The following is a 14,521-nucleotide window of genomic DNA, read 5'->3' as shown; positions in this document are numbered from 1 at the left end:
ATGAGGGGTGGGTGCAGAGGACTCCCAGCAGTGGACAGACATATGAGGGGTGGGTGCATATCCCTGCATGCAGTGTCCAGACTGTTGGACAGGCCTCACAGACGGCTTGCTCCCTCCCCGCTCGACAGGGCCCGAACTCCGGCCCACCTGGCATATCCCCACGACAAGCACCTGTACTCCGTCTCCCGACGGACCCTCTGCCCTCGGACCCCTACTCATCACGGGGTCCAGCCCCACCGGCTTCCCCGGCCGGGTCAAGCCGCCATCGGGGGCCCTGCACCACGCGGCCGCATGGCCTCCCCTCGACCCTAACCCCGGGCCTGGCCGGCCCCGACATCCCGGCACCACCATCCACCCAGGAGGTGAGCGGACCACTTGGCAAGTCAATGGGAGAACGAACTGTCAAGGGCTCTCCCCCGCCAGGTGCCGATCGCCCCCAGCTCCCCCCAGGCACTGGCTCCACCCCCTGCTGGGTGTCTGGACACCTTCATCCCGGACCCTCCGACCTCCAAGTGCGAGGGTCCGGACATCAAAGGGCACCAGCCCTATAACTGAGGCAGCTCCGGAGCAGGAAGGCAGTTGTATCCTGGAGTCGAGAGACACCGAGTGAACTCAACCTTGACGGTCTACTGGCGCTGCCGTAGCCGCTCTTGTGAACCATCGTCCTGCCTGCTGGCGCTGCCGCGGCCTTCTGCAACAGTCATCTTCCTGGGACCTGCTGGCGCTGCCGCGGCCCGTTGTAACGACCATCCTCACCGGGACCTGCTGGCGCTGCCGCGGACCGTATATCTCCCGGGGACCTGCTGGCGCTGCCGCGGCCCGTTGTAACGACCATCCTCACCGGGACCTGCTGGCGCTGCCGCGGACCGTATATCTTCCGGGGACCTGCTGGCGCTGCCGCGGCCCGTTGTATCGACCATCCACACCGGGACCTGCTGGCGCTGCCGCGGCCCGTACCACCTAACCACCAAGCTCGAGGATTGTGAGCTCATCATCATCTCATCAGAACTACCTGATTGGTAAATAGACTGCCCCGCTACCCCCTTCCCTACCTTGCGAGACTCTAATCGAGGGGACCCCTGAGTCCAGACCTCCTTGTACCATTCAACCGTACCTTAAATAAGTGCTTATAAAGAACGCTGAACCTTATCCGTGTGTGATATCTGTCTGTGGGGGGGGGGAAGTTACTTGTCTGTACGATCGCTGGAGACGGCTCTCCCCGGAGACCTCTCCTCCTGACCCCGGCCGACCCTCCCGGTCCGTCTACCTTTTCTAACATTGGTGGCCAGCGGCGCGATCCGAATCAACGCGTAATCGTACAGAGAGTAGCTCACCCCACGACAAAACACGATGTCGACCAAAGATAGCAGCTCCACCGAGAAGTTCCAAATGGAGAAATTAGAAGAATACAACCACCGCGAACTGAGACAATTTTGCATAGAACTTGGCATTGCTACCACCGGCCTGAGTACCAAGGATGATCTAAAGCGCGCTCTTGAGTCATGGACAGAAACTGGGGTCGCAGGACCCTCCGACCAAAGCAGCGTCACACCAGACCAAAACAGCATCACACCAGAGGGGAACGCCACGGCTCCCGAGGAACGGGGAACGGGCCTCTCGCAGGAGGAGATACGAGAAAGAGACAGAGTCAGATTACACGAATTAGAGATGGCACGACTCAAGATGGATGGGGAACTCAAGTTAGCTGAACAGAAACTCAACCTCGAGCATATGCGGCTTCGGGAGGAACGAGAAGAAAAGCAGAGACAGAGAGAGCTGGAAGAGAAAAAAATAACGCTCGAGCACGAGCGCCGACTGGCGGAAATAGAACTGCGCAAACAGAATAAGGAACTGGGGGTGCCTGAGCGACCACACACCCCGGGGCCAATTGAGAAAAAAGTTCACATCCCCAAGGATGTGGTCCGCGAGTATGTCCGAGAAGACGACATACAACAGTGGTTTAAAGCCTATGAGATCGCAATGACCTCCCACCGGATCGACCGGAGTGATTGGGGAGCCGGACTTTGGGGGAGATTTATCAACGAGGGTCGCGATGCCCTACTACAGCTCCCCGATCACCAAATGTCGTCCTACGACCACATGAAGGCTGCCCTCCTCGCCCGCTACGGCCTCACGCCCGAGATGTACCGCCAGAGGTTCCGAGACTGCACCCGGATCCCAGGTACAACTTGGGTAGAATACGTGAACTATTTCAGCCGGGCCTTCGAGGGTTGGATCAAGGGAAGTCAGGTCACCACCTACGAACAACTCTTCAACCTTATGGTATGGGAGCACCTGTCAAACAACTGTTTCGTTGAGCTCAGGCAGCACCTACTCGACAGTAAGCTGACTGACCCCCGGCAGCTCGCCGCCGAAGCTGACCGATGGGAAAGCACCCGAGTGGGCCGGAGAGGGCCACACGAGCAGAATCGAAGCAACCAAAGCCAGCACCGTCCTCGGGGTGGAGGAGGAGGCCAGGGGCGAGGGAGAGACGCCTTGCCGGCAACCCCCGTGGCCAGCACCCCGCCTCCGGCCGGCCGGAGCAACCCCCCGTTGCGTCCTGGGTTCCGAGCCAACGTCACGTGCCACCGATGCCAGCGAGTCGGCCACTACGCCAATGACCCGAGCTGCCCGCAGAACCAAACACCCAAGCCCCGCCAGGTAGCTGCCGCTGCCCTCGGGGAAGAGCAATCATCGGAGGGACCCGAAGAGTATGAGCCGGCCCAGCAAGGGTGGGAACCGGCCGCCATGGTCCTGGCATGCTTAGGGGGAAGAGACATGGTTCCGCTGGCTCCCCTACCCGCCAACACCAGAAAATACGGTCAGTGGGTGACCATTAATGGACAGAGAGCCGAGGCCTTGCGTGACACCGGCGCCAGCGTGACGGCCGTCCGCTGTCACCTGGTACAGCCCGAGCAGATCCTGCCGAACATTCTCTGCCCCGTCCGCTCGGCGGATAACTCTGAGAGCATGTGTAAGATGGCCTGCGTCCCGTTTGAATGGGGAGGGGTCTCCGGCCTACTGAAGGTGACGGTCCGGGACGATGCCCCCGTGGACTGCCTCCTGGGGAATGACCTCGAGAGTTCCCCGTGGGCCACCGTCGAGAAAAGAGAGCACTTGGGGATGCTGGGCCTCCCGGACTGGGCCTGCGTAACCACCCGATCCATGGCCGCCCGTGCCGCCCCCCGATCAGAAGAAACCGAATGGCCAGCACCTCCGCCCCCGGTTGCCCCCGTAGAGGACAACGGTGAGTCCGACCTCCCGGACCCGACTACCGAAGAAGACGCGCAACACCAGGACCTCCCGGATCTGGCTCAGTGGCGGCAAGAAGGGGGGCCCACCCAAGAACAGTTCCGCCAGGAACAAAAGACCTGTCCCTCCCTCGAGGGACTCCGCCAACAAGCCAGCACCCAAAACGCCGGGGACACCACCGGAACCCACTGGGTCTACTGGGATAACGACCTGCTCTACAGCGAGCAAAGAATCGCCGAGCTGGGGGCCGGTCGAGTTCTGGTGGTACCGCTCCGCTTCCGAGACTTTCTGCTCAACCTGGCCCACGACGTCCCCCTGGCTGGACACCTGGGCCAGGACAAAACGTACAGTCGCCTGGTGACCCACTTTTTCTGGCCGAAAATGAGGAATGACGTCCTGAACCACTGCCGATCTTGCCCCACGTGCCAAGCCAGCGGGAAGAGTGGTCGGAAGCTGAAAGCCCCTCTGCAACCCTTCCCTGTGGTCACCACCCCGTTCGAGAGGGTGGGGATAGACATTGTGGGACCTCTGGACCCCCGCACGGCGCAAGGACACAGGTTCATCTTGGTACTAGTGGACCATGCCACCCGCTACCCCGAGGCGGTGCCCCTACGGACAGTGACCGCTCCGGTGGTTGGCCGGGCCCTGATGGGGATCTTCTCCCGGGTAGGCTTCCCCCGAGAAGTCGTCAGCGACCGAGGTACGAATTTCATATCCAAATACATGAAGTCCCTCTGGCAACAATGCGGGGTCACCTACAGATTCACGACCCCCTATCACCCCCAAGGGAACGGACTAGTGGAGCGTTTTAACCGCACTCTCAAAGGGATGATTGGGGGATTGGAAGAGCCTCTCCGTCGCCAGTGGGATGTACTGCTCCCGTGCCTCCTCTTCGCCTACCGAGAAGTTCCCCAGAAGTCCCTCGGTTTTAGCCCCTTTGAACTCCTCTACGGGCACCCTGTGCGAGGGCCCCTCAGCCTAGTCAAGGAAGGTTGGGAGATGGCCCCCCTCACGACCCCTCCAGACGTCTTCAAATACATCCTGGCCTTACGAAACCAGACCCGGCGCTTCAGGGAGATGGCCAAGGCGAACCTCGAGGCCAGCCAGGAGGACATGAAGAGGTGGTATGATCACAATGCCTCCTCCGTTGAATTCGAGCCTGGGCAGCAAGTATGGGTGATGTCCCCCACCGAACCATGTGCCTTGCAGGATAAGTGGACGGGGCCCTTCAAAGTGGTCGAGCGCAAAAGCCCCGTCACTTACCTCATCGACATGGGGTCTTCCCGGAACCCCCTTCGGGTCCTCCACACCAACCGGCTCAAACCACACTTTGTGCGATCCGAACTAAGCCTCTTGATGGCTACAGACAGTGGCACGGAAGAAGACTCCGAGCCCCTCCCGGATCTCCTGAAGACTCAGGAGAAGGACGGCTCCGTGGACGGGGTCCGGCTCTCTGACGCCCTCACTTCGGAGCAACGCCAGGACTGCCGGGACCTCCTGCTGCAGTTCGCTGCCCTGTTCTCCCTCACCCCCGGGGTCACCCCCTGGTGTCTGCACGACGTAGACACCGGGGACAGTCCCCCTGTCCGGCACCGGGCCTACCGCGTACCAGATCGGGTACGGGCCTGCATACAGGAGGAAGTGGCCAAGATGCTCACGATCGGGGTCATCAAGCCCTCGGACAGTCCCTGGGCCAGTCCGGTCGTATTAGTTCCCAAGGCCGCTGCCCCCGGCTCCGTCCCTGAACTGAGATTCTGCGTCGACTACCGGGGCTTGAACGCTGTCACCCGGACCGACGCTCATCCCATCCCCCGAGCAGACGAGCTGATCGACCGGCTGGGTGCCGCCCGCTACCTTAGTATCTTCGACCTAACGGCGGGCTACTGGCAGATCGGCCTCACACCCAGGGCCCAGGAACGGTCAGCCTTCTCTACCCCCGATGGCCACTATCAATTTAAGGTCATGCCCTTTGGCATGAAGAATGCCCCCGCCACGTTCCAACGCCTTGTGAACCAGGTCTTGGCGGGACTTGAAGAATTCAGCGCTGCCTACCTGGACGATATCGCTGTATACAGCCGCCACTGGTCCGACCACCTCCGTCACCTCCAGGAGGTCCTACACGCCCTCCAGCGGGCCGGCCTCACCATTAAGGCCGGCAAGTGCCAGATTGGCCAAGGGTCTGTGACCTACCTTGGGCACCAAGTGGGGAGCGGGCTGGTGGCCCCACTACAACTTAAGATTGCTGCCATCCAGTCCTGGCAGCCCCCCGTTACCCAGACCGAAGTCCGAGCCTTCCTGGGGCTCACCGGCTACTACCGGCGGTTCGTGAAGGACTACGGCAGCATCGTGGGGCCCCTCACGGGTCTCACATCCAAGAACCAACCGAAGCGGGTGTACTGCTCGATTTTCCCGGCCTTCCGGTGTTGCAGGGCAGTCCATGTGACTTCAGTCTCTTTCCATTCAAGTCTAAGGGTTAGAGTAGTGTATAGAGCCTATTTATTAGGCACTTCAACATGACCCTGTGTTCTTCCCCATAGATCAGGGTTTGCATACATATCCTAGGGGATAGATTCGTTAGCATTAGGGGTAATATGTTCTGTAGTAAGGGTATCTAATGGAGCTGTGCTGCATTCAGGCCTGGTAGGCCTTAAATGGGAGAGACTCCATCTTTCCTCCTGCTCTAGCAGCTTGGGAAGTTTCTAGGTCATAGGCAGTGTTTTAGTTAGAAGGTGTTATTCGCTTGGAAGAGAACCGGTTCAGGCCGGCCCTTATCGAAGGATTGTATTCTCCTTCATGCTGAAGACACTACAACAGGCCGGCCGGCTGGGAACGTGTCCTTGGCACGGGGAGGTACAGGAATTTGGTGGGCGGCAGGTTTCGAGCTGGAAATTTCCATGAGAGAATGCACATCTATATTAGTGAAAGTCTGAGGCAGAGACTGGCACTTGCTTCTAGACCGTAGGCGGCATCTGGCCGTTAGCAGTAAAGCTACTACTTATTCCAGGGAAGACAGATGATGAACCTGAATCTAAAGAGAAGAGATTAACTAATGAGGAGGAGGTTCCAGTGACTCGGGGGAAACAGAGAAGGGAGTAAATCTGTGACTGCAAAGGTGTGACTTCCAGGCGAAGCCAAGGCGCAGACGGGAAGGGAACCTAGATGACCTTTGAATATATATAACCAGGTGATGTTAACCCTCTACTATTGAAGTATATAACTTAACCTTTCACTTTCCTTGCAGGTTGTCTATTACTATTAGAGTATACAACTTAACCTTTCGCTTTTCTTTGTAGGTTACACATTATATTGCTATGTTATGCGATTGTAAATGTATGAGTAATAAAGTGTCCCGATGGTAATGTCTCAGTATGTACTGCGTGTTCTTATATGAGAAGATAGCCCATTCTTCTAGTCAGTTGTCTTGATCTGAACAGACGTGAATCCTGGACAGGTAAGCGGTAACTGAATAAGGGAGAAGGGAGCTCTTCAAACTGGAGAACAGGTTGTGCTCAACTAACAGTCTCTGTGTGATCTGATATATAAATAGTGGTCCCGATTATAATGCCCCAACATGTGCTGCGTGTTCTCGTATGAGAGGATAGCCTATTCTTCTAGTCGGTTGTCTTGATCTGAACAGATGTGAATCCTGGACAGGTAAGTAGTAACTGAATAAGGGAGAAGGGAGCTCCTCAAACCGGAGAACAGGTTGTGCTCAACTAGCGGTCTTTGTGTGATCTGATATGTGGTAGTACTGATTCCCCTGTTGTATGTCGTGGTAATCATAGGATGGGCTCGTGTTAAGGCTGCTATTTGAGGTAGGAGTATCTGGGTTCGACAGGAACCGCGAGTACTTTGTAGCTGCCGTTGAGGTAGGTGTATCTGGGTTCGCCAGGGACCGCGAGACCGCCACTAGTAAGGCTGCTGTTTGAAGTAGGAGTACCTGGGTCCGTCTGGGACCGTGAGAACTTTGCAGGCTGCCGAATGGGTAGGAGATTCTGGGTCTAACAAAGGCCGCGAGACTTTGAGTGTCGCTGCCGAATGGGTAGGAGGTTCTGGGTCTAACAAAGGCCGCGAGACTTTGAGTGTCGCTGCCGAATGGGTAGGAGATTCTGGGTCTAACAAAGGCCGCGAGACTTTGAGTGTCGCTGCCGAATGGGTAGGAGGTTCTGGGTCTAACAAAGGCCGCGAGACTTTGAGTGTCGCTGCCGAATGGGTAGGAGGTTCTGGGTCTAACAAAAGGCCGCGAGACTTTGAGTGTCGCTGCCGAATGGGTAGGAGATTCTGGGTCTAACAAAGGCCGCGAGACTTTGAGTGTCGCTGCCGAATGGGTAGAAGAGTCTGGGTCTAACACAGGCCGCGAGACTTTGAGTGTCGCTGCCGAATGGGTAGGAGGTTCTGGGTCTAACAAAGGCCGCGAGACCTTGCGTGTCGCTGCCGAATGGGTAGGAGATTCTGGGTCTAACAAGGGCCGCGAGACTGTGGGTGTCACTGCCGAATGGGTAGGAGATTTTGGGTCTGAGATTGCGAGGCTGTGAGGCCTCCATATATAATTATAATAGGAATTCCCTGTCCTTAGGTGGTACGCATATATGTGGTTATTTAGGTGTAAAAAGGCCCTAGGGAGGGGGTAACGTTCTGCATTTGGGTTAGAAGGGCTCTGTAGAGCAGGTTCCACCCGATCTAAAAACCCAAGCAGAACATTTGGCGTTGTGAACAGTTTACGTATTCTGTGTGCGTTGTGTGGTCCCGTGTTTGTTTTTAGTGTGTGCGTGACTTTGTTTGTATGTTCTTTGTGATATATTGCTGTGTCTAGCCTTCTTCTTTCTTTTCTTTCTCTTCTTCTCTCTTTTTTGCAATCTGTTCTTACCATTGTACATATGCTTTTAAGTTGCCCATTGATATTCCCGGTTGGGATTCAATGCCTTGTGAAGCCCTAGCCTGGGAGTGGGCTGAGTAATTGGAGACAGACTTTTGAACATCACTTGATTTATTTGAATGGGGGCGGACGGTATGATGTGCTGGCTCGTGAAGTGAGCTCATTGTGCTGCTTTAGAATTGGTATGTGTGTATTTCAGCGTGTCTTCTGAAGGGTGCTTGTAAATAGCTTGCTACGTGAGGCAGAGAGGGCTGGATCCCTTTCAAGTGTTAGTTAAGGAATGCATATCTACTGTTTTCAGTTGTAAAGTGCATGTAAGATCTCACATCGTGGCTCTGAAACGTGGAACTCCCTTGAAATTCCAGTCTCCGTAGTTGCAAGGCAGGGTGTTATTCAGCAGGTGATTGATGGCATCTTGGAGAGAGACAGCGGTGTTATTTTCATGTGTTGGTTACCATGCATTACACATGTGGGCATTTGCAATGAGAACGTAGTAAGTTGAACACAGAGCTGGTTGATGCCCAGTTTGCTAATATATCTTTGACGTCAAAATTAAACGTGTACCAGGCTGTGAAGTTGTTCACTTTTCCATGCCAGAATGATTCAGGTTTGATTAGTGTAACAAAGAATGCTGGCAGGCTATGAGCTACGCAGGCGGTTTTAATTAATTCCTCTAGGGAGCTTTCTCAGCCTGCATGGAATGTGCATAAAAGTAAACAGACTCATGTTGTAAGCTTCTCGATCACCGGTTGCGGACATAATTTACACTTGACTCTGTATGATATATTTTGCTTTACAAGATGATTGCAACAATGTGATTTTCGATGTGCACAGCTGATTTTGTACAATGAGTCTGATATGTGGTCTCTTCATTAACATGTACATTTATTTCCTAAGGTGCTTCTAGAGCAATGTGCCCCTTTATAGTCACAGGAAAGTGCAGGGAATTAATAGGTCCCTTTTAATTTCAGATGCTGGGCACATATTGTGCTTTTGCGCCCCAACAAATACTGAACAAAGCTGGGTTAGAGGCTATGTGATTTACCTATGGGAGAGCATTTTCAGATTGAGCTTGCTTGAGGTAAGCAGTAGTTACAGCTATTTTTCCTCTCAGACCTGTAAAATAGCTGTTCTGGCAGTGGGTCATTTGACAGCGTCTTTTAGATTGCTGTTTGGGAGCCTTGCGTTGAGTTCTGTGAAGTCCGGGAAGGAATTCCTACGGGAGGGGTCATCTCATCTCAGCTCCTCTCCTCCGTGGGTAGAGACAGCTTCCTGGGCATAACTGTCTGGGAGGCTTGCACAGGCGCAGGCCCCCCCCCCCATGAGCAGAGTCGCAGACAGTCCAAGTGAGTTGGCAGGCGTGCAATTCTCTCCAACCTTGAAGGCGGAGTAGTCCCTGCTTGTTATCTTTGGCAAGAGGCCATTTAGAGTCCGCGGAGATTTGTGAAGGGGGGCTGAACTTGTGAGGGGTGCACTGAGAGAAGTCAGAGAAGGAGACTGCCCCAGCCCTTCTTGCTGTGTATTGAAACAGAGGGATTTTATCAAGACTTTAGAGGCTAACGTGTTAGTGGTATTATTACACGATTCCCCAGAGCTGGAGGAGACCTATATAGACAGAAATTAAAATATTGTACTTTTGAAAATGTTCTTTGCAAGAATAGTGATTCTTGTTTCTTTTCCAGATTCGCCCAGTTCTCCGCGTGTGAGTGGGACTCCCTTCTCCCGTGTGAGTGGGGCCCTCCCTCTCCCCTCCCCTCCCCCCTTCCCTTCCCTCCCCCCCCCCAAGCCTGGAGTAATACGAGACGGTGGCGGCTGATGCCGGTGGCTATCCAGACTGCATGGGGTCCTCCCTTATCAAGAAGATACAGCTGCTGATGTGTACCGGAGAGCATGATGGCCTGCTTCTTTCCAAGCGACATGGGATCGTCGAAGTATGGAACTTTTTTCCTTCACGTGCGGCCAACGTTGTTTGCATGAAGGCGGTGTGTTTTTTTTTCATACTGCAGGACTGTTTTTTTTTTTTTTTTTTTTTTTTTTTTTTTTTTTTAGGGATGGACATGAATAGAGACGCTCTGCAGCACTCTGAGTAGATACTTTTTTTTTTTGGGTTAGTGAACGGTGATAACTTGTGGCTTTTGCTACTATATCTGAGTTTGACAGTGGAGTTTCCAGTTTAATCATTAGAAGCATTGGGACCGTTCAATAGCTTGCTTGATTTATTTTCTGTATCCATTCCACGTGTATCCGGATGTCTATGAGCTATTTCTAGCTGCTCCTGTAGTTGTGGCTCCTACATGTGTTTGGAGAATGCAAACTTTATTTGCTCTACAGTGATTATCACATACCTTTGATGAGTTTTTTTTTTTTTTTTTGCTGCTTTTCAAGTCATGCTTTGTGTTGAGCTATGTATTTTTGTGTGGCAGCTTCACAATATGAGTTGCTGTTTCGACATGTGCTTTTTAGTAGTTGTGACTTTTAATTTAGTTGCTTTCAACTGCGATATGCAGTACTTTCATGATCATTTTTCTTTTCACTTATGTAATACAGTTGCTATTTGCTAGATTTTGTTTTTGACATATGCGAATGGTGATGATCGAGGGTCATGGGGTGCAAAGTAGTGAATCAGCCTCTTGTGGTCTGACACTCTATGGTGACCCTCAACCACCACCATTCTGTACTGACCTAAGTGTGTTCTGCCTTTTAGTGAAATAGTCTTTCCAAGAATAGAAGGTATGGTATGTTGAGGTGCAGTCTTGTGGGTGGTGGTGCACACATGTGCTCAACGTTGTATACTGAGGGATTTAGCGTATAATGTTATTTAGGTTAGGTGAATTATGATTTCGACCTATTGGCTTTGCCGTGGTCTAATGTGATTCTGCCTTTTGACTCTACCTTGCTTCAAATTTCTCTGTGGGTGTAAAGTTGTGTGGATGAGAATTATTGGTGTTTCTGCTTTGGCAGTCTATAATGCCAAATCTATTTGGAAAATGGCCTGCTGGATGGTCAAATCTATTAATCATACTTCTACAGTCTTATCCGACTTACTATTAGACGCCCAGGGTGAACGTAGAGCCATTTTGCAAAATAGAGCAGCCATTGATTATCTTTTGCTTAAACATGGACACGATTGTTAGGTATTTTGATTATTATCGGCATTTTGATTTCTATCTGTTGCTCTATTCACGTGTATTCCTTTAATGCTTCAATTCTGCACACCTGGTACTAGACATAGATCAGTTCGTTTTTTTTTTATAATAGACTGAAGTCAAGGGTGGAATGTACTGCTCGATTTTCCCGGCCTTCCGGTGTTGCAGGGCAGTCCATATGACTTCAGTCTCTTTCCATCCGAGTCTAAGGACTGGAGTAGTGAATAGGGCCTAGCTATTAGACATTTGTGACACAATCCCGTGCTCCTACCCATAGCTCAGGGCCTACACACATAGCCTAGGGGATAGGTACAGTAGCCTTGAGGATAACTTGCCCTATAGTGAGGGTATTTCATAGAGCTGTGTTGAATTCAGGCCTGGTAGGCCTGAATCGGGAAAGCATGTTTATTGAATGTATAATAGACTGAAGTCAAGGGTGGAATGTACTGCTCGATTTTCCCGGCCTTCCGGTGTTGCAGGGCAGTCCATGTGACTTCAGTCTCTTTCCATTCAAGTCTAAGGGTTAGAGTAGTGTATAGAGCCTATTTATTAGGCACTTCTTCCCCATAGATCAGGGTTTGCACATATAGCCTAGGGGATAGATTCGGTAGCCTTGAGGATAACTTGCCCTATAGTGAGGGTATTTCATGGAGCTGAATTCAGGCCTGGTAGGCCTTAAACGGGAGAGATATTAGGCACTTCAACATGATCCTGTGTCCTTCCCCCTAGATCAGGGTTTGCATACATATCCTAGGGGATGGATTTGTTAGCCTTGAGAATAACTTGCCCTATAGTGAGGGTATTGCATAGAGCTGTGTTGAATTCAGGCCTGGTAGGCCTTAAACGGGAAAGCATGTTTATTGAATGTATAATAGACTGAAGTCAAGGGTGGAATGTACTGCTCGATTTTCCCGGCCTTCCGGTGTTGCAGGGCAGTCCATGTGACTTCAGTCTCTTTCCATTCAAGTCTAAGGGTTAGAGTAGTGTATAGAGCCTATTTATTAGGCACTTCAACATGACCCTGTGTTCTTCCCCATAGATCAGGGTTTGCATACATATCCTAGGGGATAGATTCGTTAGCATTAGGGGTAATATGTTCTGTAGTAAGGGTATCTAATGGAGCTGTGCTGCATTCAGGCCTGGTAGGCCTTAAATGGGAGAGACTCCATCTTTCCTCCTGCTCTAGCAGCTTGGGAAGTTTCTAGGTCATAGGCAGTGTTTTAGTTAGAAGGTGTTATTCGCTTGGAAGAGAACCGGTTCAGGCCGGCCCTTATCGAAGGATTGTATTCTCCTTCATGCTGAAGACACTACAACAGGCCGGCCGGCTGGGAACGTGTCCTTGGCACGGGGAGGTACAGGAATTTGGTGGGCGGCAGGTTTCGAGCTGGAAATTTCCATGAGAGAATGCACATCTATATTAGTGAAAGTCTGAGGCAGAGACTGGCACTTGCTTCTAGACCGTAGGCGGCATCTGGCCGTTAGCAGTAAAGCTACTACTTATTCCAGGGAAGACAGATGATGAACCTGAATCTAAAGAGAAGAGATTAACTAATGAGGAGGAGGTTCCAGTGACTCGGGGGAAACAGAGAAGGGAGTAAATCTGTGACTGCAAAGGTGTGACTTCCAGGCGAAGCCAAGGCGCAGACGGGAAGGGAACCTAGATGACCTTTGAATATATATAACCAGGTGATGTTAACCCTCTACTATTGAAGTATATAACTTAACCTTTCACTTTCCTTGCAGGTTGTCTATTACTATTAGAGTATACAACTTAACCTTTCGCTTTTCTTTGTAGGTTACACATTATATTGCTATGTTATGCGATTGTAAATGTATGAGTAATAAAGTGTCCCGATGGTAATGTCTCAGTATGTACTGCGTGTTCTTATATGAGAAGATAGCCCATTCTTCTAGTCAGTTGTCTTGATCTGAACAGACGTGAATCCTGGACAGGTAAGCGGTAACTGAATAAGGGAGAAGGGAGCTCTTCAAACTGGAGAACAGGTTGTGCTCAACTAACAGTCTCTGTGTGATCTGATATATAAATAGTGGTCCCGATTATAATGCCCCAACATGTGCTGCGTGTTCTCGTATGAGAGGATAGCCTATTCTTCTAGTCGGTTGTCTTGATCTGAACAGATGTGAATCCTGGACAGGTAAGTAGTAACTGAATAAGGGAGAAGGGAGCTCCTCAAACCGGAGAACAGGTTGTGCTCAACTAGCGGTCTTTGTGTGATCTGATATGTGGTAGTACTGATTCCCCTGTTGTATGTCGTGGTAATCATAGGATGGGCTCGTGTTAAGGCTGCTATTTGAGGTAGGAGTATCTGGGTTCGACAGGAACCGCGAGTACTTTGTAGCTGCCGTTGAGGTAGGTGTATCTGGGTTCGCCAGGGACCGCGAGACCGCCACTAGTAAGGCTGCTGTTTGAAGTAGGAGTACCTGGGTCCGTCTGGGACCGTGAGAACTTTGCAGGCTGCCGAATGGGTAGGAGATTCTGGGTCTAACAAAGGCCGCGAGACTTTGAGTGTCGCTGCCGAATGGGTAGGAGGTTCTGGGTCTAACAAAGGCCGCGAGACTTTGAGTGTCGCTGCCGAATGGGTAGGAGATTCTGGGTCTAACAAAGGCCGCGAGACTTTGAGTGTCGCTGCCGAATGGGTAGGAGGTTCTGGGTCTAACAAAGGCCGCGAGACTTTGAGTGTCGCTGCCGAATGGGTAGGAGGTTCTGGGTCTAACAAAAGGCCGCGAGACTTTGAGTGTCGCTGCCGAATGGGTAGGAGATTCTGGGTCTAACAAAGGCCGCGAGACTTTGAGTGTCGCTGCCGAATGGGTAGAAGAGTCTGGGTCTAACACAGGCCGCGAGACTTTGAGTGTCGCTGCCGAATGGGTAGGAGGTTCTGGGTCTAACAAAGGCCGCGAGACCTTGCGTGTCGCTGCCGAATGGGTAGGAGATTCTGGGTCTAACAAGGGCCGCGAGACTGTGGGTGTCACTGCCGAATGGGTAGGAGATTTTGGGTCTGAGATTGCGAGGCTGTGAGGCCTCCATATATAATTATAATAGGAATTCCCTGTCCTTAGGTGGTACGCATATATGTGGTTATTTAGGTGTAAAAAGGCCCTAGGGAGGGGGTAACGTTCTGCATTTGGGTTAGAAGGGCTCTGTAGAGCAGGTTCCACCCGATCTAAAAACCCAAGCAGAACAGCGGGTCAACTGGACTCCTGATTGTCAAGCGGCCTTCGAGGAGCT

General features: G+C 52.0%; 1 long non-coding RNA gene across 1 annotated transcript; it reads left to right on the top strand.

Moving 5' to 3' along the window:
- The first annotated feature begins 10,149 nt into the window (after nt 1–10,149).
- Nucleotides 10,150–13,139, top strand: LOC146867519 (uncharacterized). The gene is made up of 2 exons (XR_014961775.1): nt 10,150–11,583; nt 11,877–13,139. It is a non-coding gene; the product is annotated as an uncharacterized LOC146867519 (long non-coding RNA).
- The last annotated feature ends 1,382 nt before the right edge of the window (nt 13,140–14,521 follow it).

This window comes from Triturus cristatus, chromosome 1_2, assembly GCF_964204655.1.
Source record: "Triturus cristatus chromosome 1_2, aTriCri1.1, whole genome shotgun sequence".
Classification (NCBI taxonomy): domain Eukaryota; kingdom Metazoa; phylum Chordata; class Amphibia; order Caudata; family Salamandridae; genus Triturus; species Triturus cristatus.
Note: the sequence above shows the minus strand (reverse complement) of the source record. Positions and strands in the feature narration are given on the sequence as shown.